This window comes from Sminthopsis crassicaudata, chromosome 3 (genome assembly GCF_048593235.1).
Source record: "Sminthopsis crassicaudata isolate SCR6 chromosome 3, ASM4859323v1, whole genome shotgun sequence".
In the NCBI taxonomy this organism is placed as follows: domain Eukaryota; kingdom Metazoa; phylum Chordata; class Mammalia; order Dasyuromorphia; family Dasyuridae; genus Sminthopsis; species Sminthopsis crassicaudata.
Genome location: NC_133619.1, coordinates 607,983,285 through 608,010,679, shown reverse-complemented (window position 1 = coordinate 608,010,679; position 27,395 = coordinate 607,983,285). Strand labels below are relative to the sequence as shown.

Genomic DNA, 27,395 nt, shown 5'->3' with positions numbered 1-27,395 from the left:
CCAGCACCCTCCTAGAGGAAGGCGCAGAGCCCAAACACTCCGGACGGACCAGGGGGCGAGGGACTGACAAAAATGGGCAGAGCCACTGAGATAGCCCAGGAGAAGGCAGAAGTCGCCAGCTTCTTGTAGAAAGTACTCAGAGGCTAAAACAGCGGGTCAGAGCCCTCCACATCCGCCCAGGCAGAGCCCTCGGCTCCCAGAGGCGGCCTGTCCGACTGTGACGCGCTCAAGTTATCCATACGTCAGGACAAACACCATTGAATGAGAACTTTATTCCGAGAGGCAGCTGGCTTCTGTACACAAATGGCATTTTAGAAGTGAATTCAGGAGCAGGCAGGAGAGGAGAAGGCCGCCTTATTTGGAAAAGGGGATTGCCCTAGCGACAACATTCATCCCCCCTTCTGCAGCTTGTATTTGCCGTTTGTATAAGTAGCTTTGGGGGGTTGGGGGGTTGTTTTTTTTTTTTTTTTTTGAAAAGTACATTAATGTATTTAAAGAAAATCTAACATCCTCCAGAGAGTCAGAATATAATTACTTTACACAAGGGGCTACCGACTGCCGGGTGGGGAGGGTCCTCCCAGCACACCCACTTAATTAGGATTTCTCAAATGGTGCTTGCTTTATCCTTCTTAGCCAAGTGGGATGCTTGAAGGCTACTGGTTCACATGGGATTCCTTAAGGCAGCATTCTGCCTGAGCTTTATTCCAGGACAAGGGGCCAGTGAGAGTCGATTTAGGTGAGAATAGAGAATAAGTTTCAAAAGGCACAGCCACAGGCACTGCAGGCCCACACTGGGAGGAAGCCGCCTTTGCTTCTCAGAGGCCAGGCCCTGCTCACCGATCCCATGGGGCGGAAGAGTCTTCACCCGCTTGTCTTCTGGAGGCCAGTCTCCTAGCTAGGTTTGAAGAGATTCCTCGTCAGTATGGCCACAGGAGAGATCAATCCAGTCATGAAGAGACCTGCACTGGTGTAGACAGTGCCAACATGATAAATATATGTAAACTGATGCCAATTCAGCCTTTTGTTAAACTTTTCAAAGGCACTCCATCTTCCCACCAAGTTTCCATCTTTTCAAGTTTATTCTTTTGGGGCCAAAATAGAACAAATGAGGTTGGATAACCGTACCCTGCCACAGCTAAAGAATGAATAACAGTACTCCGGGGGACAGGAGAGCAGCAGGGGAGGTCTGCGTGTTCCATGACATTCAACACTCCCAGCTAATAATAAAAGTTTTTCTAAGATGACAGTTGCTGCAGCTGAAAATACAGAAGCTGCCCACATAGAGGGAGCCAAATAATTCTAAATTTCTGACAAGACTCTTCCCTTCAAACAAACCTCTCACTTACCTTGATGTTAACCTTTTCTAGACTACTGCAGGCAGGTGTGGAGTCTTGGCCACTTTTCTCATCGACCGCGGCTGAGAGAAAACTAAAACCGAGCTCGCTCTTCCTTCTCCCCGGGTCTACTCCTCTCCAGAAGGCTTTCTTCAAATCCTGGTCCACAGGCGTGCCTGCAGCATCTATCTTGGGAATGTTGAGGACCAGACAAGACAAGCAAAGACAGAACTGGGCACACTGTCCGCTCTCAGCACGCTCCAGGGAGGCAGGGTGGGGGGAAGCATACAGGCCCTGCACTCAGGAGCTCCAAGGTCCAGTCTTGGTCAGCCACTTATAGGTGTGTGACCTTGGGCATGTATCTTCACATGCAAAATAAATAAAACAAACAAAAAAGAATGAATTGATGAATGAATACAGAAAGGAAAGAAAAGGAAGGAGGGAGGCAGATAGTGCCAGTTTATTCCCATTTTATAGAAGCAAAAACAGAGTTTTCTTACTACCTAAGTGAATGGCTCATGGTCATACAGTTAACTAAGTGCACCTGGCAAAATGAGAAGTCAGACCTCCTCCGTAAGACCAACTCTCTACTGTGTCAAGCTGATCTGATAATCAGAGCCAGAAAGGGCCCAGCTCATTTGCAGGAAACAGAGCCAGGGAGAAAGGACTTGCCCAGTGTGACAACCTTTCAAAGACAAGACCAGGCTGGAGTCCAGGTTTCCTAATTTCTTAATGAATTCCCTTTCCATGGCAGCACATGGCTTCTAAAACCGTGGTTTGGATTAAAAGAACAGAGGAGAAACAAATATGCAATGTAGAATTGTCTATTAAGAAATGTGTATCAAAAATCCCATTTTCCACATTTTAACTAAATACTCAGAATTCCCTCACTTATCATGTAACAGCACTCCCACATTGATCTAGGAATCATCTTCTCTTCACATTATATTCAGGGACAAGGTCAGCTGGGAGAGTAATACCTAATTTTCTTAATGAAGATCCCAAGAAAGATGATTTCATTTCTTACTGGCCTGAGCTCCTACATTCACTTACTGACAAACTATTATGTTTAAACTCAAAAGAAGTTTGGAATACTAGGAAGAAGCACTGGAAGAAATCTGGAATATGTAGGATTTGAGCTAGAACCAGAGACTTTGGATCTTATCTAGTTCAAACTCCTGCTATTACAACAGGGGGGAAAATCACTGTAGGCCCTTTGGGGACTCTGTGAAGGCTGGTGACTCATTTGTCACAAAGCAAACTGGTGGCAAAGCCAAGCCTAGAACCTAGAATGCTTGACTGTTAGTTCAGAGCACCATAATCTACTATTTTCCTGAAAGGGCACAGAAAGGACATGAAATACAAATACATAGATATATAGATATAGATATATATGCAGGCACACACGAAGTCATTTTTTTTTTCTATTTTGGCAATTATGCGTCAGGGAGTCAGGAAGCTCAACTCATCCTGGAGTCAGAAATCCAAGACCATCTTTCTCTAACTTATTATAGCCACCAAGGACAAAACGTGGAGGGTAACAAATTTAGAAGGGCTCATTTCACTGGAACTTCTCTAGCAACTCAAAATGGAAATAAAAAGATTGGCCTATAAAACCATCAGTGCCTCAGGAGAATCTGAAACTATGGGCTTGGTGACATTTCCATAAGTCTGAGGAAGTTCGGCAGAATATTAATAGGAGCCACAGTGATTCAACTAAAAGCAACATGGTCTAGCCCGTGGCTAATGCTGCCTCCTCCCATCTCCTCTTTTTCTGACTCATTTCATACAAACATTGCCAATCCTTCAGTTACCTAATCCTTTCCTTAGCCTGGCACCCAGGAAAGCGTGGGTCAGACGTGTGCAAGCTAAGGAAGACTCAGAGATTGCCTGGTCTAACGCTCTCACTTCACACACAAGGAAGCATACACCCTGAGAGAAAAGGCTCAGTAAGATCACCCTGCATGTACTTCCCAGGCAAGATATGACAAAATGAATGTAAAGGTCATCCAAAACCCTCAACGCTAAAATTATTAACTCGGGGAACTGTTTTACACTCTCTTCTTCATTAAAACATTTAACTTCTCTGCCTTCTGTCCCCAAAAAAAGGAAGGTAGAGGAAGGGTGAATTAATTCCTGAACTCCAAAAAATTTGCTCCTTGTGTCAATTCTGGGTGAAGGAGGAGAAAAGGAAAGGAAAATATTTGCATTCACCTATTTTTTTTTCAAAAGGAAACAAAGCAAAACCAAGTTCAAAAATAACCAATCAATAAGACTTGGTTCCAGGAGGGGAAAAAAAAGTTTAAAAATGTAGAAAGATAAATGGCAGAAGAAAGAAGCAGATTTCACATTTTAAAAAAAAAAGAGACCCTTCGCCCACAACCCTGTATAAAGAAATGAGAAATTCTTGCAGAAGATCTAGCTGTGGGGGCTAGACCCCTGAATCCACAGTACTGTAGATCATCTGGGGCCAACCTTCTTATGTGAAGCTCTCAAAAGATGGGCCCACTTCTAGAAGCTACAAGGTCTCTGTCCTTTTGTTCTATCTGAAACTAGCAGTTCAGAGCCTGAATTTTCTCACTCCCGGATCATTTCTGCATCAGTAGAATGATGGTGGAGTTAAATAAGGGGATCTATTAGGAGGTGCTGTGAAGCTCTAATACTCCATATTCTAACATTCCCCCCAGATCCACATGTGGATCTATGAAAAGACACAAAAGGCAACCAAAATGTCACCTTTTCATATTTCCCATTCATAATAGAGAATTCTCTAGTCACTCCCCAAAGATAGTTAGGGTATGAAACTGATTGATCACCTGGGTTTAAATAGGCTGAAGAGTATAAATGAGATGTACAGTTTTGGACTATGTCCCAGACTGTTGAAGAGTAAACTCGGGAGATTTTCCTGCTCTGATGTTTTACATTTCTTCTACTTGAAAGATGTGATTTTTGTCCAATTCTCTATACTTGCAACTTCATGAATTGCTACATGGCCAAAAAATAAATTTTTTTTTTAAAAAAATCAGCTTGTAGGAAACCTCTTAGTGATGAGGATCTGACCTTAGTCAGGCTGGTCCAAAGATAGCCACAGCCAGACCCTTACCCCAAGGTCCTCCAGTCTGGGGAGAGGGGCAGCTGTACCACTTTTTTCTTCATGAAAGTGTTCTCTGGACACTTAGGAAGCACTGAAGGCTTTCTGCTTATTTTCTGTAACTCCAATAACAGTTTGATGCTCTCAGGGATTCACAGTTTGAAACAGCTCATTTTCCAGGACAGTGTGAAATTTTCTCCCCACCTCATAGGGTCATGAGGAAAAGTGCTTTGTAAATGTTAAAATTTTATATGTATGTGTTATTTTCCATAAGAAATCTAGCTTTCAAACTAGTGACAGCTCCTGTTCTCCAAACACATGCTTTGTTGAGCTCTTAAGCTCACAAAAGAAAGCCCATCATTTGCTAAATCACACACCTTTGCACATCTTGACAGACTCAATTGACTCCGAATGGGGGGAAAAAAGAGGAAATTGGAAGACTACCTTCCCTACTCCAGGGAAGATTTTCTGTGAGGAGGTTTTTCATCAGTCTATAAAGTCTGGTTTCCTCATCAAGTAGCAGATGAAGGAAATGAAGTCTCCTAGGTCCCTGAGATCTGGGCTTCATCTTTTGTCCAGAGAGCATATGCAGAATGGTATCATCCATACCCCAAAATAAATTTTTAACACCATATTCCAAAGTCAAATCGAGGACTTTGGGGATTTTCTCCACTTTCTTTTCCATCACTGAGAATATTGAGAGTAGGCAATTACCTGCCCTCTACGTGACTGACAGTTCCTCCAAATGATTCTGAAGACATGTTTTTAATATTCATATATTTAGACCTTAAATCACAAAACTCATTTGCAGATAAGTGACATAAAAGGATTATTTTGGACACACGTGCTTGGTCACACAGAAAGAAGGGACAGATTTTGAGTGACTATCGTTTTGAAAAAATGAGAAGCCTTGGAGCAGGCTCAGCAGGTGCCAATTAGAACATTTATGAAGAAGTATGAAGAGGACCACGCAGGACAGGAAGGCACAATGGGGGCTTAAACTCTACCCTGGTGGAGGGAGGCAGCACAGGAGACTGCAGACCAATTGGAGGATTAAATCACAGAAATAGAAAGTAGAAATTCTGTCCAAGCTTCAGCGCTCCTGGAAGGGTCAGACGTACCTACCAAAGATGCTACCTGACCACACACGTAAGCCGTTTTCTCAGAGGTGAAGGTAAGGCATCCTTATCCATCCAACACTCCCACATCCCCACGCCACCAATGGCAGCGCCTGCTGTATTCAGGGGTGCAGTACCAGGAGCAGAGCAAAGAAAATGGAAGGCAGGACACAGTCACCCTCAGAATCACTTCTGAACCAGCAGGCACACTGGCCAGACTGTTAATAGCTACCACGGCCCCCTCCCCACTCTCCTGCCCCACTCATCTGTTCTGGGATATGGGGATGGCCCAGGGCTGAGGCTGGCAAGCCCAAGCTCAGGTTCTCTCAAACTGGACCAGCTCAGATCCCGGCTGGTGACGACATGGACACGTCTGCTGGTGACGGGCCAACTAAGTCCAAGGAGGCTGCTCACCGGGGGGACAGACTTCTCCAGCTATAGCACTTTATCCTCTAAAAAGCAGGGGGGAGGGAGGAGAGCTAGTCGTCTCCCTCCTGTGGGCATCACAGCATCCACTTACACATTACCGAGTTCTAGTTCCCAGCTCTGCCAGTGAATAGCTACATTAGGTAAATCAGTTTTCTTCCCTGGGTCTCAGTCATCCCCTCTTCCAAGAAATGGGTGGAACCATATTATCTGCAAGGTTCTTTTAATGTTCTACATTATGCTACATGAAATCAAAGGAATTAACAAAGAAAAATGGCATATATGTATATATATATGTGTGTGTGTGTGTGTGTGTGTGTGTATAATGTATTTTATACAAAGAATCTAGCATCTCTTTACATTAAATGATCTTAAGTGGAATATACCTACAAAGTAAATTATACCAATCCACTCCCTTTAGAGATGAGAGAATGTGCCCAACATCATACAAGTAAATGGCAGGACCAAACTTTAAAACTAAGCCTTAAGACTCCAAATGCAGTCTTCTTTCCACTCAGGGTTTCCACCAGTAAATTCTACTCTAAAGAAATTGTGTTCAAACACCTTTCTCATCTAGCAATTCCAGAGTTTGTTTGGATTTTAGTTCATTTAAACTTCAGAGTATTTTGCTTGATGGGAAAATGTGCTAAAATTTGAGTCAATAAATTAATTTCGATTTTTAAAAAATCCATTAAAGTCTTGCTCTGATGCGTAATCACAATGCAGAGCCGACCTTGAATTCTCAAAGGCTAGACCAAAGAGATATAGCAGACCCTATATCAAGCTTGGACAGGTTCCCAGGGCAGAGTGGTAACAGTAAATGTATGTTATTTAAGAACTAACCTTAGCTAATGTGGCAAGAAGATCCTCATGAATACAATGCAGGGTAATTAATTTTTCTGACATCTTAATTCTGCCAGACCATATGTGAAACAGTAGTGCTGGTGATCTCCATGAGGAAATCCTAGAATCCAGAATTCAGGAGACACGTCACTTAACCACATCAAATAAGGTACACCATGAAAAGTACTGCAGCAGTAAATATGTTACATGTAAACATTTTTAATCTATATAACTTTTTGAAGCAGGTCAGAGGGGAAAGACTGCAATATAAAGATTATGGATGGATTCTCAACATTTTTCAGGGGTTACAGACCCTTTGGCTATCTGAATTCATTCTCAGTATGTTTTAAAATACTTTTTTATCCTAATTATGAGTTAAAGGTGCATGAAAATAAAGATATCATTTTTTTCATATATAAGTTCACTGACTCCATGTCTGACTCCTTAAGCTACAAATCTCTATTAACAGGTCTTCCACTATATCCTTGTATCAGAATGCAAAACACTATATTTTAAGTCAAAAGAAAACCATTTTTAGAACAGACATCAGCAGGACTGGTGAAAGATAAATGGTTCCCGGCCCTAAAATATGTTAAATGGTTGATGTTCCAGAATCACCCTAAATCTTAGATTATCTATTAAGCCCCTCTTTCCATATGAATTAAAACAGAGATTTTTTTTTAAATCTGTCCAAGTTCTTCTATTTATTATATATACATATATATATAATTTTATTTTATTAAAGCTTTTTATTTTCAAAACATATGGATAGATAATTTTTCAACACTGACCCTTGCAAAACCTTATGTTCCAAATTTTCCCCTCCTTCCCCCCAGCCTAATTCTGTTTGTGGTGAAATCTTTTTTTTTTTTTTTAATTTTGCTGAGGCAATTGGGGTTACGTGATTTGCCCAGGGTCACACAGCTAAGAAAAGGGCAAATTTGAACTCAGGTCCTCCTGACTTCAGAGCCAGTTCTCTATCCACTGTGCCATATAGCTGCCCCAAGTCAGAGATTTTCTATAATTATCTACTTTAGTAAAACTGCACCCAAACAACTTAAGTCATTGCCAAGTAGTCTTGGCATTAAAAGATTTCATTTCATATTCAAATTAACAAGACAACAAATTTAGTGGTTCAACGTATTTTTGGCGAACATAAGAATACACTGAAAAATAAACTTGCACAAATTAACCTTTGCTATTCACTTTGACTTAAAATAATCCAAAACCTGAATATATGATTTAAGGTCAAACAATGACTGGTGATGTGGTTGAAAAGCATCAGTCTGAGAGATAGAAGACCTAAATTCTAATCAAACCTTTGCCATTAACCAACTCTGTGAACTTGTGATTGATCACCTGCCCCTCTCTGGAGCAGTTTCTCTGCCATAGAAGAGGTTTGGTTGAAGTAGGTGGTAGCTCAAGTTCCTTCTCAATCAAGGTTTGGGCCCTTTCAAACAGCTCTCACAATCTTTTATGGTTCTTACAGAATAGAAATCAGAAGCATTCCCTTTTAAGAAATGAAGACATTTTCTGTTGTTTTTTGTTTGTTTGTTTGTTTTTTTTTTGTAAAGGTCATGATTCTGGGTATTTCTCATTTACTACATTCATGGAAATACAAGAGAAGTTAATTTAAAATATCTACTATTGCTGATGCTTAAAATACATAGTTTATACTTTTTGGAGGAAATGGAGAGAAAGTAGAAAATTAAGTAGGAAAAAAGGACTTTCCTAGAGACCTCTGAGATATACTTCATACTGTGTGCTCTAAAACGCTGTCCTCTAAGGCTTTGTACCCTGAGATAGCTACTAAACAAAAAGTGAGTTAGTGTGATCTTCTGTTAATAGCTATAAACAGACTGAAACATCAAGACATTTGAAAAAGAAAAAGAAAAAAAAAGCCAACAGAAAACTCTTCTACAACTGAGTTAAAGCATGAAAGGCAAACAAAACGACATACCAATTATTTAAACCCCTAAGCTTCTGATGTCTTAGACTGAAGGAGGCCTAAAATGTTATTTAAATAAATGACAGAAAGAACATTTTCAAATCAAAACCCCAGAGCTAGAGGACTCCCATTGTATTTTCCCAAATCAAGGTAGACTTGAAATAGTCTCTTCTGACACAATGGCATTGGGGATTTTTACAAATTCTTTTCTTACAAATTCCTTAAATCTTTGAATGGTTTCCCAGGGAGATTTCCTCCTCCAAAGGTTGCTGTACCATTTTGAGGAAAGGCAGGAATTTTAAGAATTAGAAAATAAAGCACTTTATTAATATCCAACAAAACACCGGAAATGCAAGAGAATGTGGGATGGGAAGAGCCACAAAATAAAAGAAAAATTTGAAGCACCTTTCCCCCTAAAGTCTTCTCAGGACCATTCATTGGATTCCACTGGGGTCCCCCCTTACATCAACGAAGGTCCAAATACAACCAAGGATTCAGAGCATCAACTAACCCTGAGATCTCAACTTCCTGACATAATATGTTTCAATGCCCTTCATAATATGCTAAGATCCAATCTCCTAGGGAAAAAATTTACTCTCAATTCAGTAATTCAAACATGCACACCACCAATTTGTTCGCTAACACTTTAAATTTTAAAACTGATATGAACATAAAAGCAAAGATATCGCATGAGATTGAAAACCTTGAGATTAGAGAGCCAGATTACAGCTTTGTACCTATAAACTTTTCTCCCTCCACTTCAGTAATACACAAGCATTAAAAAGATCAGGGATCCATCAGCATTCTGCATTCCTTGTTACTTTTTGTGTTATCATTTCAGTCCTCTATTTTACTGACCTTTTCTTATCAGAATGCTCAGCTTCCTTCACAACACGGCTCAGGTCTCAAAGTAGGGAGATCTTCCCTGTCCTGGTTGTTAGTGCTCTAGAGATAAGAGATCTGTTTTTGGATAGAGTCCTCCCTTATAAAATGGCCAAGGAATAAACTTCTACTGAAGTGCTCCCTTTCACCTTGGTACATCTCAGCGTGAAGGGGATCCTGACCTCAGAACAATCTCTGGCCAGGCAGGAAGGGTTTCCAGCTTATACACAGCGGTGGACTTTTTGTATGGGGTGCAGGGACCTGCTTGGCTAAATGAGAAAACATTAGTCACCAAGTGAGCCACAATATACAAAAATCTCCAGGTTTCAGCAGTTCATAAGCAGAAGGGGGATGATTTCACAGGCACAAAGAACACCCAACCAATGAAAAACAAAGATCCTGACTGAAGTTGTTCAATTCTTACCTTGCTGAGGACCAAGATGCTAATGAAACCATTCCCACCTTAAGGTGGGACTACTGCCCACAATCCTGGGGCAGGGTAGCATGCCTTAACCTTGGCAGCCAGGTAGATTGATCTGGGACCGGGACATTTGGGCAAAAAAGGGGCTAAAAACAATCCTTGGGTTTCCAAGGGAGAACTCAGAAGTTGCCAAGTAAATATCCATACTTTTGCAAGCTTTTTTTTTTTTTTTAAATCTTCCAGAACTAAATTTTAAATATTCTGAGAACTGTTTCTACCTAAAGGAACTAGGATTTTGTTAGAATTGTTTGATCCTTTTAAGCTCTGATCCACTTTATCAGATGCCAAATAGTAAGCCTGGCCCGGGTCTACAAGTATCTGAAGGTTGACAAAGCACTTTCTTACAACAGCCCTGTGAAGTAGGCAGTAAAACCAACAAACTAGAGGGAAAAAAAAACCAATTCACAGCAGTGTAGAGGAACACTGATTCCCATTTAACACAGCTAACCTGAAGATAAGGAAAAGGACAAAGAAGAAAATAGCAAAGCAATCTCCTAACTTCTTCGTCCTCAGTTCACCCCTTCCTCTCATGTTGCTGGAGCACCCGGTCTCTGATGGAGGATCTGGCCTCCTATCACCACCACACACACACACACACACACACACACACACACACACACACAAATATCTCTCCCCTGCCTGCTCCTCCACTCTTCTAAGGAAGAGGTGAGCTCTCCTGACCAAGGGCACAGCTCCAGACCTGTCTGTATCATCACGATCCTCTCAGCTGCCTACAAGCACAGCCTCGCCTCCCCCCACCCCCAGCCTTACACACACTCTCTCTCTCTCACCTGATCCAACATCCCCACCTATCATCCTGTCTTTTCTGCTCTTGTTGGCTGACAGAGCTCTCCAGTCCGCAATATCACTTTTCTCCATCTCTTCTGGCCCCTTCAATCTGGCTTTCCCAATCCATCATTCCCCTGACATTGCTCTCTCAAGTTGAGAACATGGCTTCAGAGGTTATAAAAGGAGCTAAATAAGAAAAAGGGTCTGGAAACCGTTTTGCCTTATTTTTATGAAGGAACAGGAGGGGGAAAGGTTATGCTAAGAACAAAGGAAGAAAGGGGGTCAGGAAAAACGTGTTCCTAATGGTTTGGGTACCAATTCTGCCATTTCTCAGTCCTCCCATTTCCCGAACACAACAATGTTCGGCACCCAATCCTAGAATCTCCTCCTGTCGGTGCCAGGTCATTGCTTTTCTCCATCTTCATGCTCACTAATCATGGGTATTCCGTCTCTTCCTTCCTTCAATGCTACCTCTATAAATCCACCCCTAGTCTCTCTCCTGCGCTCCAGCACGGGTTTCACCAATTGCCTGTCCCACAGACATCTCAAACTCAACATGGCCAGAACAGAATTCATCATTTTCCTTCACAAACCATGGCCTCAGCCCGACTTGCTCCCAAGGACATCGTCTTCCAAGTCTCTCAGGCTCACATCTTTGTATCTTTTACCACAGTCCATCAGCTGCCAAATGGCTTCTCCCTTTACATCACTCAATTTGCCCCCTTTTCTCCACCTGATTCAGCCATCACCATGGTACTGGGCCCCTGTTAACCTCTTACCTGGACTACTACAAAAACCGTCCGCTGTCCTATGTTATCCCCACTCCAATCCAACCTCCACTTTGCTGTTTTTTATTCCTAAAACAGTTTGACCTTCTCACCTGTTGGGTCTGAGATAAAATTTCATGCCCCCAGTTCAGCATTTTAAGGCACTGCATAAGTTCGCCCTCCCTGCCTTTGCAGCTTTCTTACTGTTTGCTCCATGGTAACACGTGCTACTGACAGCTCCTGGAACTGCCCCCTTTCCTTGGCAGTACGTCCCCCACCCCAGGATTCTCACATAACCTCCTGCAGGCCTTGGGAATCTAGATCACCTTCCAACTCGATAGTTTACACTGGCTACTTATAAGTTATCTTCATTAGAATAGGAACTTTTTTCTTTTTATTAGCCCCACTAAAAGTTCTTTAATAGCAGAGTCACATTTCTCATTTCCCTCAATTCTTAGGTTTTGCTTTCTGGCAAAAGTCAAACATTTCTTCCAAATTCATGCTTTATTCACTAACTCTTGGAACATGGCACCATCTACTTACAGGGAGAATATCAGTTTGGGAATTAAGAGAAGTATACCCTTGTCTTGGCTCCCACAAAAATCAGGAGGAGAAATGTTCATCTCAGCCTCAAAAGGACTTGTCTCGGAATCAAGTTCCTGTCAGGTCACTCAGGTATCAAGTAGGATAATGAGAATTTGAGCTTTCTGTCTTTTAGGCTCTGTCTTTATAATTGTTCTGGGAGTAACAGATTTTCAACTTGACATCATTTTCCCTTTAAAAAAGAGATTCTGTGATTTGACTTAAGAATGGTCTGGAAGACAAGGGATCCTGTCACAGATCTATCCCTTTCTCACTGTGTGATATTGGGCACGTTACAGCAGGAAGGCATACGCCCATAGGGTGCTCTCAGAGTGGGGATCTTCCAGACTTTGCAGAAAATGGACTCGTTTTTGGCCACGGCGCCCCCCTGTCCTTCCACTGAACCCTTGAAATCCAAGATGCAGATCAAACATTCCGTTTTTCTTCCTCTCCATCACACACTTCAGGATGGCTCAAGTGTCACAAGGCTTTCAGTCCCCCTCCATCATCACATTTTTTGTGGGAATGTAAATCTCAGGCTCCTATCCCCACCCCCATTCTGTCTGATGGAGCGCTTTATGAGTAAGAGGACTGGTAGGAATACTGTGCTCTTGCTTGCCTGAAGCATCTTTGGAGTGGATCTTCCCCAAAATCTGCCACAACACTAGAGGGACTATGGCATGTATGGCTCCATGACTAGAAAGCTGGGATGGTCACATCCAAAGAAGGTACATTCCCAAAAAAATTGAAGGGAAAATTTTTGTGTACACAATTGTGTGGGGAGAAATAGAAGGAGAATATAACTCTCTCTCTTGCTGAAATGGAAATTTTAAAAATTTAGCCACATCAATGATACAGGAAAATTAAGCATTTATTTTTCTGCTCACTTATAAGAAGTATATTCATTGATAAATGTATTCCATTTTGATCTCATATATGTCTTTTAAAAAATAATATTGATAAATTAACCATTTGAGGGAGAAAAAAAAGAAATTCCTTCCATAATACAACTGATAAGCAACCATTTGGCCTCCATTTGAAGATAATCAATGGCAAGAATCTAATGAGTGTTAGAAGTTGGAAGGCCTAAGTACCCCAACTCTGACAAAGGCTATGTGAACATGGGTGTACCTAGGTTTTAAAGTGTGTTAGATGGGAATAGCTACACCACTTCCTTTACAGGGAAGGAAAAAGGACTTACAGCAAGCATTACATGAACATAGTTCTCTTCATCCTCATGTTCTATCATCTCTCAAAGCAGGCTATTTTGACTTGGGACAGCCTCTTCTAAATATTAATGGTGCTCACACAGAACCAGCCTTTTTCTTCCAGAGAATCCACATTAAGGTACCCATTCTCTCCTGAAAGACATTCTCCTTGAGAAAAAAGGTGGCTTAACTTTTGTTTGATATTCACATCTGGTTTGGCCCAAAGTAGGAACTTAATATGATTTAATTGAGGGCCTCCAAGTATTTGAAAATGGTGACAATCTCCAAACCTTTTCTTTTCCAAAATAAATATTCCCCACTTCTTTTAACAATTCACCTATGACAAAAGTTTAGACCACTTACTTGAAATTTCACCTCCAGACCACAACAGATAAATGGATCAAATCCTTCATGGTAAGTATTCAAGCACTATCTAAACTCATTTCCCTTGCTAGAATTTGTAGCACAACAAAGCAAGTGAGCCTTAATTAGGCACTCAGAATATGGGGCAGGGGAAATAGGAAGTCATTTGAGGGAAGTAATATTCTGGCTATGTTATTTGTTGAAATGTTATCTAACTTGAATATTTTTGCTGTATCAGTAGAATGGCAGGCATGAGTCATTTAGGAGAGACCAATCTTCTTTAAATCCATCTCTCCACTCCCACACACATCTCGTTTCCTCACAGGAAAAAGACCAGGTGAGATAATTCTTCAACCCAACCTTAAGATATCACAGACTTATACATAACATTAGAGCAAGAAATTTGAGAAGTTGGTCATTCAATCCAATCTATTTATTCTTAACAGAGAAAGAAACTGAGGACTCAGAGAGAAAAGTGTCTTTCTCTGGGTCACACAGGTAAATTAGTGGTGGTACTGGGGGAGGGACCCAGTCTCTGCAATGTGCATCCAGAGCTCTTTCCACTGTTATACTCCCACACCAACCTGCTAATAGGCTTTTATATCTACACACATATCACGGTCAAGTCAGAAACAGAATGTGTTCTCAAATTTTGCCAGTTAATGAGCATTTGCTGGATGTCGTTTATGCAGAAAATTCTATTCAGGGTTTTGGAAGATAAAAAACACTGAAGAAAGGACAGGCTCTCTACCTGAAAATCTAGCAAGAGAGCCAACTCTCCCCTCTTAGGCACACTGAAACAAGACACATAAAATAAAAAGACAATGTAATAAAGCAATGAAGTACATAACAAATGCTGCTATCAGAACAGAGAAGTCATGAAAGAGGGAATATATCACATGTTCAGGAAACAACAAACAAAGGCACAAGACTAGATGTAAACAGGTTTTAAGTAAGGGACAGCAAAATGATTAGCTCAGACAGGATTCATTTTGGGTAGTAATTAAGAGTAAGGCACACAGGAAAAAAGGGAGAAGTTCACCAATAGGAAAATGACATATGTAAAGTCACAGTAGAAAGCTAATTGTATAGGGGAGGGGGAACAAGGAAAAGTAAGAATAATTTTGGTTTCATATTAAGGTTCATGCATCCTCTAAGATCAAAGCTGCTTAAATTGTGGGTTGTGATCCCACCTGGGACTGTATAACCGAACATGGAGGTTGTGAAAAATTTGACAGCAATAAAAAGTGTCTGAACAACCAACTACAAATTAATTCAATGAGTCCATCAACAGGGCAACGGCTGAATAAATTTTGGTATACAATGTAATGGAATATTATTATTCTATAAGAAATGATAAGCAGATAAATTCAGAAAAGCCTGGAAAGACTTGTATGAACCCTTGCTGCGTGAAGTGAGCAGAACCAGAACACTGTACACAGTAACAGTGAGATTCTGTGAAGATCAACTATGTCTTAATTCTTCTCAGTACTGAAATAATCCAGTACAATTCCAATTGATCTGGGATGGAAAATGCTATCTACATCCAGAGAGAAAACTTTGGAGACTAAATGCAGATCCCAGCATGGTATTCTCATCATTTTTATGTTTACTTTTTCTTTCCTACGTTTTTTCTTTTTGGACTGACTTTTCTTGCACATGACAAATATGGAAATAGGTTGCACATGTATTGTACATGTCTAACCTACATTGGATTGCCTGCTGTCTTTGAAAGGGAGAGAAGGGGAAAGAGAAAAAATTTGCAACACAAAAAATCTTACAGAAATGAATGCTGAAAACTGTCTTTACATGTATTTGGAAAAATAAAATATTATTAAGAGGAAAAAATATTGACATTCTTCCCAATTAAAAAAAAAATTAATTCAAAATAAAACACATAATGAATCCTGGCAGCGCTTGCTCCTGTTGCATTCCAAAACTTCACTGCAGCCTTGGTTCTAACCACACAACACGTGAACTTCACACTGTGCACCACAAATGCTGCCAGAAATACCTTTGGCTCAGATGCAAGAGATGGTCATGTAAAACTTTCTTGGGCAAAAAGGGGTGGTGGATGGAAAAAAAAAAAAAAAAAAACAGTTTAAGTCTTGCTCTAGGCAATCAGAACAATCAGAAAGAGCATGAGAGCTTAGATGGAAGTAGACCAGAGAATATGAGAGCATGGCAATAACATGAATGATGTCGATAATGACAACAGCTAGCATTTATACAGATTTGCAAATTGCTTTTTATACACTTTATCTCCTTTGATCCTAATGACAATCTTATGAAAGAGGTGCTATTACTATGCCCATTTTGGAGACCAGGAAATTGAAACTTCAAGGATTTATCCCAAATCACCCAGTGAGTGACTGCGCAGGCTATGAAGCCAGGTCCCACAGTGCAGCAGAAGTGATGTATCTATCACTCAGTGGAGGGGCCTCTAAGGAAGTCCATAGAAAGAGGACCCGCCAAAGGCCTAAGGCCTTGGGGAAATGCTTTATAAAATCAGTCACGAGAAAGCAAAAGTGTCAGGAGGAAACAAAGTACAGACAGGTGGCAGGATGTGGCACTGAAGATATCAGAAGACAATTTAGAGACTACTGCTGGGGGACAGACAGAAAGGATTAGAACTAGAGGGAAAAGCCATTGTTTCAGTTTTGTTCCATGGTTTGTTGATGATTAACTGTGAAAAAGCATTAACTGCTCTCAGTTGGTGTTTTGGTTCATTTATTACTGAAACACTACTGGACTGGTTCCTCCAAGTAATAGAGGATAACCGACCAGCTCTCCATCAGTAGTGTAAGCAAGCCAATTATCCTGAAAGGCCTAACAAGGATCAATGTGGAATCAAATTAACAATGTCACTCACAAATAGTGTCTGTGTGTACAGTGAGATATAGAAACTATAGGATTTGGAACAAAAACAAAACAAAACAATTCTCCACATTTTACAGATGAGAAAAGTGAAATCCTGAGAACTTATGTATTTACCAAAGTAAGGTTAAATCTCACAGGAACTCTACAAAATATGGTTTAGGAATGATAAGTTTGTATAATAACTACATAGATGGCATAGCTCCAGCTTTGATCATCAGTGCTCTACCTCAGGAAATAAAGAATCAGGATGTTGCTACTCAACTCTCCCTTACATCAAGGGATCTTAACTTGGGTGCCCATGAATCTAATTTTAAAATATTCTTCAGTAGTAACACATGAGTAGCATTGATTTCCTTCATAAGTTTTTTATGCATTTAAAAAAATTCTCCTGAGCAGTGGTCCACAGGCTTCATCAGATTGACTGCCAAAGGACTCCATGACACAGAGAGTTAATAAGATCTCCTCTCTTATGATTTCTCCACCCCTTCTCCCTCCTGATAAAAGTTCATTTTGATTCTGGTTATTTCATTATCTGTGATCTTGGGTACAAGCCTATTTATTTTTTCCATCTTCAGGAAAGTTACTTCTTTTTGAACCTCAGTTTACTCATTTGTTCAATGAAGATATTCTCACAGGAATCTTAACAGAAAAGCAAAATGAGCTGTTACCTGTTACTGACTCATGGGACCTCACCCTTCTGTGGGCCTCAGCTCCCCCAGATCTAGAACAAGAGGGATGGAAAAGAAAATCTCCAAGATGGCTCCCAGGGCTCATCCCCTTGAGGCATCAAATGAAGACAATGACCTTAATTGTAATGTTCGTTCTAGCTTTCTGGAGGCCTTGATCTTAGCAGGAGGTAGGAGAGCCACCAGGAAGATGGTCAAAAATAGAATGTCTATCTTCAAGTCCTTCTTATATACCTTATTGTATATATACCTTATATACCTTATTGTAATTACATCGGAACAGCATACTATGTGTGAATTAGAGAATAATTACATCACCATACTAAGTATATATGTGAACTAGAGAACCATCACCTCATCAATTCCACTAAGTTAACACCTTGTTTCAAGTATACTTGTCCAGAGTTTTAGCCCTCTACACTTAACAATAAAGAAATGTAAAAATGGGAATTATTAAGGAAGACATAAAATCTGAAAGAAGGAACTGTTACTACACCCAAAACCAGAGTTTGCACCAAAAACACTTTATAGACTTGTATCTCATGAAAGATAAAGGGATCAAAGACTGTCCAAAGGATGGGGATGAGAAGTATTCAAATGGATAGAAAGTGATACTGGACCTTCACTGACACAAAGAACTCCAGGGTGAGGAGGTATGCCCACCACTGCAGGACCCCACCTGTCTTGAGACAGATACTTAAGACACTTGAGTGACTTGCTAAAGACATCAACTCTATGGACATTGCTCTAAGATTTGCAAGGTGTTTTTCACCAAATATCCATGAGGTGAGTAATGCAAAGATTAGTATCCCCAGTTTATTAATGAAGTAACTGAGACTCAGGCAGTGGTAAGATAAAGAGTTGATTTGAACTCAGATCATCCCCCTGATGTCAAAGCCAATGATCTTCCTCTTTGTGAAAATAACTTGCAGAATAATTTCCACATTCTTTCATAAACCAGAAATACAACTCTGGGGCATAAAGCCAATTCTCTGATCAATCATATATGGTGTTCTGAGATGATCTATGTCTATAAGTAGGTATATACTGGTAGATATAGACACATGTGTAAAAGTATATAGTAATATATAGAGATACACACACACACACATATACACACACAAATTTAGAATAAACCTTCAAGTTTCTTCATACAAGTGTTATGCAAATTCAAATCAGTATTTAATTCTACTGACTATAATCACCTCAGGAGCTACTCCTGAATTAATCTGTCTTTTTCAAGCCCAATAAAAAAGATATCAATTGCCAGTTTTTCATGCAATAACAGGAAAAGGAGATGAAATAGATAAAATTCCTTTCAGACTATAAGAGTTTTATAGCCAGCAATGCTATCTTATTTACAAATTGAAGGAACAAGGAAAAGATTTTCTTTCAGATCTATGGATAAAGGGAAAGTTCATGATCAAACAAGACTAAAATGGTCAATTTTGCTTATGTAAAATTGAACAAATTAAAATTACTGCTCAAACCAAATACAGCTAAAATTAGGGGGGAAACCAGTTAACTAGGGAAAAGAAATCCACAAGTTTCTGATGACTCATTCTCAAAAAAGACAAGGAAGTAATTTGAAATTTAAAAAATAAAATTCTTTCAATGAAAAATGCCATCCACATCCAAAAAAGTAACTATGGAGACTGAATATGGATCAAAGCATAGTTTTTCACCTTTGTGTTGTTGTTATTGTTTGCTTGTTTTCCTTACTCGTGATTTGTTCCCTTTTGATCTGATTTTCTTGTACAACATAACAAACATGGAAATATGTTTAAAGCAACTCTATATATTTAGCCTATATCAGACTGCTTGCTGTCTTGGGGATGGAGAAGGTAAAGAGGGAGAAAGAAAAATCTGAAACACAAAGTTTTACAAAAATGAATGTTGAAAACTATCTTTACATGTATTTGGAAAAATAAAACACCATTGAAAAACTTTTTTTTTAAAGCCTAAGACCCTTTCCTCAAATGATAAATGTTCAAAAGATATGAAATGACAGTTGTCAATGGTAGACAATTTTTCAAATAACTAATATCACATCCATCATATTGGCAAAAGAGGGAACATTCATTAACATACTGCTGGTGGAGCTGTGAATTGACACAGATATTCTGGAAAATGGAATTATACTCAATAAGTGACTAACCTGTTCAATCCAGCAACTATACTGCAAATAGATCAAGGGAAAAAGAAAAGGACTTATATTTACAGAAATAATTATAGCATCTTTTTTGTAGTAACAACTAGAAACAATGGATTAGGCAGAATGTATCAGTCAGGGAATGATCAAAAGAATTATGGTATCTAAGTATAATGGAATATTATTTCATCCTTAGAAATGACAAAAGCAAAGGGTTCAGAGAAACATGGAAAGACTTGTATAAAATGATGCAAAGTGAAATGAGCAAGATCAAAGAACAAATCAGAAACAACATATATAAACAAACTACTTTGAAAGACAGTATGCTGATCAATGAAAGGTCTAACCATGATTCTAGGACTAATGAGAATGGATGATACTTATCTCCTGAGAGGTGATCTATTCAAGAAGTATGAGATATACTTTTGACATGTAAAGTAGATAATTTCTTTTGATTAGTTATGTATATTTTTAGTGTTTTATTTTTCTTTTAAAGTGCGGATGGGTGAAGAGAAAAAAATTTAAGTGTTTGTTAATTGAAAAATGAGAAAATAAAAAAGTCATTCTCAATATACACCTTGATAGGAAGAAAAAATAGCCCAATTATGAACAATTAATTGACAACCAACAACTTTTCATCTTATTTTGCTCTTTCCGAGTTCAGTTACATCTATATTTTTCAAGCACCTAGTCCCTAGTACAGGAACTAGATTTTTATTTGTGGCTGAAAACCTTAGACCATCACATATAAGGTGGATGTAAGCAGAATATAGCATATTGCCAATAATGACATGGAAGCAAGGAGTGTCACAAAGAGGAATCCAGGGAATGTATGATCAGAAATAAAAGGGTAAACCAGTTATGTAGCAAAAAAACAGGGACATTATTGGATCAACAGGCAGACAGTAGAATAGGGTCATTAAAAGATCTTCTGGCACTAACAGGGAGATTTTTTATAGAGGGTGGGTTTATGGGAAAATATGGACAAGACTCACAAAGGACAACGTCTAAAATAATTGTGATCAGTTCTCTGGGGGTCTCTAGTATGCACATGGACCACGAACCACATAAACATAGAAACCAACAAGATTATGCTAGAACCTGTACAGCATGGCTACTCCAGAATTACCTTCTAAAACAGATAGCATTTGTACTTTCTTCAGAAGAATACTGGGCTCTGAGAGGAAAATTCCTGCTCAAAGTCAAATGACCAAGGTCATAGCACCTGAAAGCTCCACTTGACTTTCAGTGGCTGTAGTAAATAAGATAAACACTTTTGGAGGCACTTTTCTGCTCTCTAGTGGTTGCTTCAGTCACACACAACATGATTATGTACACAAAAAACTGACGAGCAAAGAATAATTAGGAACAAAATTGGCTTTGTCTAAGATCAAAAAGATGATTCGTTGCCTGGATCTATCTTCAGAACACCAGGGTGAATTAATTTAGTAGGTTATCATGTCCTAGGCACCACAATAATTGTCCCTAGAGGAAAAAGCACCAGACTTGGAGCCAGCTTGGAAACTTGCTAGGTGTACAACAAAAGATATTTGTTTCCAAGGGGAAAAAAAAGACGACTAAATATTTTTTTCACATATTGCAATGGCTCAGAATCAGAAGGGATCTCTCAAAGACCCCCTAGTGCAAAACTTGTTCCAGAAATGGATACTTCCCCTTCAAGAACCCCAACAAGATGCAATTCATGTGGTTTCCACATGAAAACCTCCAAAAAGAAGTTTTCACTATTTCCCAAATGAGCCCATTTAGTTTGGGGGCAACTCTAAGTCATAACATCTGTAAGCCTCAGTTTCCTTTCCTGTACCATGGAAATGATAGTAAAACCTACATAAAGTGAGCTTTGAAATGTCATAGCGATCAGCTATTCCCATCATTTCATGTCCTGAAAACAAGCTGAAAAACCACTTCTCTACTACACTTCAACCCACTGTTCAAGTTGTCTTCTGTGCTCAAGCAAAAGAACAAATGGACTCTCTCCCATGGCAGCCCATCCAAATTCTACTTTAGGATAGATCCTCTACCACCACCATTTCCCTCTCTTCTCCAGGATGAACTTCCAGTTCCTTCCACCAATTTCCACATCACCAGCTACAGTTCCCTTCCATTCAGGGCTTTTCTCCTCTGATTTAATAGCAATTTATCAATGAACGTCCATTTTTAAATGCACCAAACATTTCAGATGTGGTTTGAGCAAGATAAATGACCAGCTCTCTCTCTCTCTCTCACTACCATACTCCCTTCTTATCTAAGGCTGGCCCAATAGGTCCCATTTTATCCCACTAGCATCAGCAACATGGGAGAGATGGCTTGGAAGGAACCATGCCGTGCCAGAAAGGCCCCCTAAGAGCCAGGTTCGAGTTTCTCCAGTTTCTCCTCTTCTTCATCTCCTTTCAAGGCCACAAGTGGCAGAGGTTCTGACCTGCACCAAGAGTTCATCTAGGAAGGTCCCTTTGCCAATGTATCACATCTGTATCCTTATTTTGTGGGCATGAAACCACTTATCAAACATGGAGGCTACTTCCTTTCTGAAGAAAACAAACCATCTACCTTTCTGTTGGGAAGAGAATAAAGCTAATATTCCTGGTGGCCATTGCTATACTTTATCTCAGGCTGTTAAATCAGGCTATTTTGGTGCCAAGAACATTCCCTTCAGAGCAACAAAATTGATACTTTCGATTAAAATTTGCTAGTAAGGACAAGATGTCTCACAGCTTGTGCTATTTAAGTTGGAAAGTTTCACTGGAAGAGAACGTTCCCTTTGGAATCTTGAGTGACCCTCCCCAAGATTACTATCAAAGTCTATGCCAGGGATTGGTTCTGGTTCTAGGAGGTACTCAGAAGCTGCAATCTTACCCTGGCAGCACTTCCCCCCAAGTCGCTCAGCCTAGATACAAAAGCAAACACAACTTAACGATGAGAGGGAGAAGCTGCTGCTGCTTTTCATTCCCTGATCTCCTAAAAGTGACTCTCCTAAATTGCATTGTTCTCTGTAAAGAATAATGATGACACCAGCTGGGGCCACGTTCTCTAGACTTCTAAGATCTAAGCCCAGGCCTTCACCACACTATCACCACCCCTGGGGAGACTTATCACCCCATGACAAATGCAACTGCTGATGTTTAGAAAGCATAGACTGCTTTTTCCAGGGGCTACCACTTGGTTCTAGAGCTGAAATGCTGAGATCAGAACCATACTTGATGTCCTCCTGAAAAACCCTTAGCAGCTTCCATGGAAATCCACTCTCCTTCCAATTTCAGTACTGAATAATGAATCCAAGTGAATGGAAATTCCTAACACTCTTTCCTTAAAATCTCCAACTCTTTTAAGCAAAGGATTGATCTTAGGAAGCCATAGAAGTGCCTACTTTACTAAGTGCCAAGCACTGTATGAAGTGCTTTAAAAAGATCTCATTTCATTTACAGAGCTAAGGAAGAAACTGTAACATACAGACCACCCTCTGGACAAAGTCCTTGATGACTGAAAGCTCTGGAAGAGCAGCTCTGCTATGGGCACTAAGTAGGATAGGCTGAAACTTCTTCATACCTTAGACCTTAAAGTTCCTGAGGCAAAGTAACTTTAGTTACCTGGCGACTAAGTATTTGGTGATGAGCCTCGGCAGTCAGCAAAAGATGGTCTAAAAGGCCTGAAATGGAAAACTTTCCAAATTGGCCAAGTCAATTCGACAAACATCAACTAAACACCAATAATCACGTGTGTGTGTGTGTGTGTGACAGAGACAGACAGACAGACACACGGACAGACAGGCAAAGGAGAGATCCAAAAACATACTCTGACAAACTCTAAGGGAAAGTCAATTCCTTGTAAGAAAAAGACCATCACAGTGAAGGTTTCATGGAAAAGATGGCACCTGAGCTGGCCTTCTACATGATGTGAACTCCATATACCTTGGAGAGCCTGAGATGAAGAGTCCCAGGAGGAATTTGGGAAGCAGGGGAAAGTCCTGTCTGGGTAGAATCTAAATGTGTGACAGAAATTACCAAAAATAAGGTGGGAAGGCAGGACAGGTCCAACCCTAGTTGGTCTCAGCTGCAAAGATAAGGAAATTGTATTTTATCCTACAGGCAGGTGAGCCAATAAACGTTTTTGAGCCGAGTACATAGTAACATTTAGGTATTCGAGAATAATTTGGGAATGTTTATGTTGTGAAGAAGCCTGTCAGATTAATATGCTCACTGGAAGAGCTTTTTGAAACCCAAGTCACCTCCATATCACATTGAAAACTCTAGATAAAGTTACAGATAGGGGCATCAAACCAACCAGACCTAATTTCTATGCGGCACAAGGTCCAAATTCAAGCAGACAAGCCCCTCAGCTCTGTCTTGGGCAGATCCAAGCCTGATTCTCTTGGAGCAGATTTCTGAGTGAGAAGCCAAAACTAAAGAGGTCCTTAGTTCTCCCACAGACTGGCTAAGGACACAGCCCGGGATGAGCTTTTTTTCATCACCAAAGTTTATATCTTATGTACCGTCACCATCATCCCCTGCAACCACAGTTAAGAGAGAAAGAAGTTCCAAGTCCAGCCTTGCCATATATTAGTAATATGAAGGATGGCAATTCTTTCTACATCTGTTTCTTCACCTGTAAAACGGGAGTAATATTCAGACCACCCAAATTGCAGATGTACCTGTGAAGTGCTTTTACTGTTTACAAATACTAGCAATTAAGAAAAGAATTTTACAAAATGAGGTCTGTTCAATATTGAATTACACAAATTATACAATAGGATCCAAAAGGCACAGTTACAAGGTTATCAGAACACCAAGCAAAATATTATGTTGAGTATGTCAGAGTAAACAATTTTCTGAGTCATCTATATGGAAAAATGGAACTTTGAGAGGATTTCTTTTTTAGAAACTTTTTTTAGGGCCTATATTCTTGCAAATGAGTCAGAGATGGAGGCTAAACATTTATATGCTTTCAAACTATTACAAATCTAAAAAATCAAAACACCAAATGGTAGCAATATAACAAAACTAAAGATCCTTGTACCAAAGTAACAGGAATCCTTACGCTAAATTAGAAAAAACCTTTTTCCCCTCAGGGGAAAAAAGCAGTTGTAGGAACTGAGAAAAAATTCTCAAGGGGCCTGAAAGGTCCAAAAGATTAATACTGGTTCAAATATACTAAGTAAAATACAGTATAGTATAAATAGAACAAAATACAACCACTCATTTTGTTTGATTTTTGTCTTTAGTATAAAAATAGGTGTCAGTTGTAATTCTGGATGTTTGCTCAATTTTTTGAACATCCAATGATCCAAAGAAATTGACAAATTAGATTAATAAAAGGAGACTGATTCTCAGTTTCTTCAGCAAAATCTCATTATTATACAGCTCATTACCAGATAAGACTCGCCTATACCTAAAGTAAAATTGTTCCCATTAAATATAACTTAAGATATCTGAGGTTAACATGGGTAAACCTGTAAGCTGGCTGCAGGTTGTGTCCTAAGATGCATTAAGAGGATTCACTATTTTTATAAATACTCTGTTTAATCATAGAATTTAATCTTGAAAAAAAAAATGCCATTAAAATGTTTGCTTAAAGTCAGACAAAATTCTTCTCCCTATATAAGACACTGGATTCATGTGGACACATGGATTCATCTACTTAAATAAAACCAGAAAATCATTCTAACCTACAGTAGGAAGAGATGTGTCAAAATGATACACAACTGATTGAAACTGAAACAGCCTTAAAACTATTTTCTATATTCTACATACCTTTTGCCTAACTTTCTTTATGGAGCAAAACCATCTGAGACCTCAGATCTGACTAGCATCTTCTGAGAGAAATGAAAGCTAGGCTGCACTAATCTGATAATTTTACAAGATTCTTGATTTAAAGTTTTTGTTCTTCTGAAATCAAAATTGACTATAACCTCATTCCATCAGGGTCTTTTAAGACAGACAACACACTATGGGGATTAGTTGGTGATTCTCTTATTATGCCTGGGTCAGGGACAAGAAGATTAAGGCCTCTAATGAGGTTATCTATAGAGAGAGGGTAGAGCTCTAAGTATTGAGTACTGTGATTAGGGGTGTGGACATCTGCCTTATGAGAAGTTATAATCTATATATCTGCCAGGGTAAAGGAGGAATTTCAGAACACTATTCCCAGTAAGGGCATCTGAGGACTAATCTCACCCAATGTCCCTAGTCTCCAAGCAGAGGACCCTGAGGTCCAGAAACTTACTCTCCAGCTCCTAATCAGTAATTCTATGATCTGAGTTGACTTGCCCAATGTCACAAAACAAATGGTTAACAAAGCCAGGAGCAACCAGAACAGTAGTTTCCACAGTGTCACATGCTGAGAAGGGTTATGAGATATATGAACCAACAAAGGGGAGAACTGGTAAGACAGAGACCAGAACTAGTTTGAGGAAGAACTCTTATCTTCCCAAGAGTCAGAGTAGGAAGATTTCCTGCTCATTCACCCCAGAGAATACCAAGGTTTTCAGGAATCTATTTACATCCTGCTCTACTCCTCCCTTCCTTCCCACTACCACAGTGACTACTGATTGTGTTCATATGCCCATAGCTACAGAACTTCTGTAAAAAAAAAAAAAGGTAAAGCATTATCTGTGCATGTTTCAGAGACATTCTTCTCATACATATGTAGAGTAAAAGACTAGAAGAAAAGTGTTAGAGATGGAGACATGATAACATCAGTACATATCAGGCAAAGTCTAAATAGGAAGGAATCAAGAAGCTTCAAAGATAGTTCAGATGCCAATTCGTGCTTCCTTCCTCTTCCATAGGGATTTGCTTCCATGGTGTCAGCTCCAAGATTCATGATGGCAATTTAGTCCAATAAAACACTCCCAGTCCCGAGGCCCAACATTGTTTATTAGAACTTAGATCATTTATCTATAATCTTGCACTCAACCCTGAAATTTTGTTTCATTCCAACTTTGCTCCAGTATTACCTAGGTTTCCATCTGGACTTTCTCTTATTTATTTCATTCTGAAAATTAAACTCACTGACAATTTCTTTCCCTCAAAAGCCCATTAAAGTGCATTTTAAATACTTAAGTACACTATGCCAATTCCTAATTTTCAAACATCTTTACCAAGGTTAGTTACTGAATAGAAAGAAATAGTAGGACCGACTTTAAAAAAAAAAAAAAGGCACTACCCTTTAGCAAGAGGGAGAAAAAGCAACATCTCTACTCCTGACAAATTTCCCTACTTCCTTGCCCCTTTCCATGCTACTCCTCTATGCTGACCATTCTGTTCTGAGAAGTACCTTTGGCCTCTCCCCTTCTGCTCCTAATACAGTGACATGGTCAACAGTAAGGCACAGCAGAAAAGGCTGTGGGCCTGCCATTAGGAGACCTGGGTTCAAGTCACACCTGACTCCTTATGCATATCAAAGCACTTCTCACCCCCAAAAGTATAGGAAAAATTTTATCTAGCTCACAGTTATCAGCAAAGTGTGGGGTTATATAGAATAGTGAGCTAGGATTTTCTTGAGATTCTCTCCTTAAATCTGTGCCTTATCCCAGAAGAAGAAAAATATCAGGATCAAATTTTGAAAGTGGAAATTCAAAGCCACCATCCTAAACACTAAGTCAAGAAATATCCTTTACCAAAAAAAAAAAAAAAAAAAAAAAAATATCAACATGAACCCTTTGTCCCACCCCAAATCATCAGCACAAACACTTTGAACATAAAATGTTTTATTAAAAAAAAAAAAAAATTAATCATTATACAGGTATTTCAATACAGTTTGTACAGATACATAAACACTCTACCAAAAACTACAAATTTTGTTGAATTTCCTCCCAAGAAGATAGACACCTGT

General features: G+C 39.5%; 1 long non-coding RNA gene across 1 annotated transcript; it reads right to left on the bottom strand.

The window, feature by feature from the left end:
- Positions 1 to 253: 253 nt before the first annotated feature.
- Positions 254 to 27,171, bottom strand: LOC141564010 (uncharacterized). Its single transcript, XR_012488555.1, has 3 exons — positions 9,619 to 27,171; positions 1,347 to 6,933; positions 254 to 964 (listed from the first exon to the last, which is right to left on the bottom strand). It is a non-coding gene; the product is annotated as an uncharacterized LOC141564010 (long non-coding RNA).
- Positions 27,172 to 27,395: the final 224 nt, after the last annotated feature.